The sequence below is a fragment of the Echinops telfairi genome, unplaced genomic scaffold (genome assembly GCF_000313985.2).
Source record: "Echinops telfairi isolate 266 unplaced genomic scaffold, ASM31398v2 ScPeMD7_25;HRSCAF=90, whole genome shotgun sequence".
Lineage (NCBI taxonomy): Eukaryota > Metazoa > Chordata > Mammalia > Afrosoricida > Tenrecidae > Echinops > Echinops telfairi.
Genome location: NW_022103922.1, coordinates 6,669,500 through 6,672,061, shown reverse-complemented (window position 1 = coordinate 6,672,061; position 2,562 = coordinate 6,669,500).

Genomic DNA, 2,562 nt, shown 5'->3' with positions numbered 1-2,562 from the left:
TTTAAAGTAAATGGCCCAGGTGACAATGAAGCGGGGAGCCTGGGACTCACATTTGTCAGACTGCGGTCTGACTAATGCCACATTCACAGGATGGACAGGTCTTGCTGGTGACGCTGAGTGGGGACAACAAAACGGACTCAGGTACAGGCTAGAGAAGGCTTCTGGGAGGTGGTGGCTTGTTGCCACGTGTCACTGAGTCCGTTCTGACTCTGGTGACCCCGCGTGACAGAGGACTGACTTTAATTAGGGCTTTTTAGACTGTCCTCTTTACAGGAGAGGCCGGTCCCTGGAGAAGGACACCGTGCTTGGGAAAGTGGAGGGGCAGCGAAAATGAGGAAGGCCCTCAACGAGATGGATTGGCACGGTGGCTGTCACCAGGGAGCCAGGCACAGGGACCCTGGTGAGGTTGGCACACACAGGACTGCTTTGTTCTGTTGTGCGTGGAGTGCGATGAGCCAGTGAGCTGTGGCTTCATGGCACCCAACAGTGGCAGTGTCTTTACAAGAGTAGATCACCAGGCCTTTCCGCGCAAGGAGCCTCTGCCTGGGCTCCAACCAGCCGCCTTGATGTAAGCGGCACGCGCTTTACACTTAACCAAGGTTCCCATCCCAGAAGTGAAGACCCTGAGTGGCATTTGGAATGAGAGCCTGAAGACCGATGAAGAAGGGAGAAAGGGGTCCTGACTCAGGGCATCAACACGTTCAAAGACCCCGGGGCAGGGAACTACCAGGGACCTGCAGCACTGAGAAAAGTTGGGGGGAAGGGCGAGTGTCACAGCAGGGAGTGTGCTAGGGACCCTGTCTGAGATCTCTAGTCCTGCTACAACAGAAATGCTACCAGTGGATGGCTTTAGCTAGCGGAAATGTGGTCTCTCACAGTTTAAGAGACTAGAAGTCTGACTTCCGTTGGCTCACAGCTTAGGAGGAAGGTCCTTGTCTTCTTCCAGCATCTGTGGGCCTGGTGTTCTGTGTCTGGGCATCAGTCTTCCCCTGGGTCTAGGAGGTTCCCAGCATAGGGGCTCCGGGTCCAGAGGATGAGCTCTGTTCCTGGCTCTTCTTCCTTGGTAGAGGTGGGTCCTGCTCTCTGCTTCCCATTGCTTTTAGAACTCAAAAGAGACAGACTCGAGATAGAACCTGATCCTCAAGATTGCATCCTGCCTCAGAACATAAATGACTCTACTCTTTGATGTGAGGATTGACACTGCACAGGATTGTTGCAGCCGATCACAAAATGGGCTCTTAAGCTTGACACAGGTCAGATGCACCGTGAGAACATTTCGGAAGGCACAGCCCTGGGCTCTGGCCTCTGGAGATTCTTCAAAGGTGATATGGGGTGTACCAGGAGCTGTGTTGGAAATCCCCTGTGATGCTGAGCCTGTAATACTGAGACTCTTGACCCAGCCAAATTGACACAATTCAATGCACAACGGATACAAGCTCACTTTACCTAAGGAAGGTGGACACTTCTCTGGCAGGAGAACGGTCTGAGCTGACGGCTGGGTGTTGCAGGCAGCTCCCTCTGGCACCCAGGAGGGCGCAGAACCAAAGCCTGGGGCTTCTCTCAGAAGAGAGTGGCTGCTCTAGTGGAGGCAATGGCCAAGAAAGAGGATGCTGAAGAGTAGGGACAAGGCAGGTGCTCTGAGATGCAAAGAAGAGAGCCTACTGACTGATACCTGAGGTGGAAGACTGGGGAGGGAAGCAAGAACGCTGCAGGGCTCTGACCTCAGGGACTAGATGTTGTCATTTTCCAACACGGCAGGAAAGGGGTGCAAAAGGGGAAGGGGAGACGGAAGGGGCCCTGTTCTGATGTCACTGTTGCTGCGCTCCTCCCCATTTTGGTGTGTTATGGGTTAAACTGAGCTGCCCACCCCTGAAGATAGGTTGAGCTCCTAACTCCTGACATGGTGAGGAAAGAGGGTCTTTGAAGAGGCCATCAGTCAGCTTGAAATGAGGCCATACTGGTGTGGGGTGGGTCTCAGTCCTTTAGGGACTGGTGCCCTTAGAGGCGAGAAGAGACAGTGACAGGGAGGCAGCGTCATCCAACTGAGTGGGGAGAGGGCGGCTATTTAATTATGCAGCATTGGGGTTTGGATTCCAGTAAAACAGCTTCCTGCCTCCTCCAGCCTGCCTTTAAAAGCACTTCGTGTGGGCATAGCGCCATCTGCCAGCACCTGGAAGGACACCATGTGGTGAGGCAGCTACAAGCCAGGGGGCTACTCACAGCTGGAGAGAAGATCACAGGGGGTTCTCCCCCAAAGTGTCAGAGGCACCCCAACACAGGGAGTACACCCTGATCTTGTACTCCCGGCCTCCAGAATGGACCTAAACAAGCAAACTCACTGCCATCGCGGCCATTCTGGCTCACAGCAACCCTACAGGACAGGGTAGAACTGCCCCTGGGGGCTTCTGTACATCCTCGTTGTTATGAAGTGACATCGAGTCAGCTCAGACCCATAGAGACCCCGTGCACAACAGAAGGAAACACTGTCCGGTCCTGCGCCGTCCTCACAATTGTCCCCATGCCTGAGCTCACAGTTGCAGCCACTGTGTCCATCCATCTCCT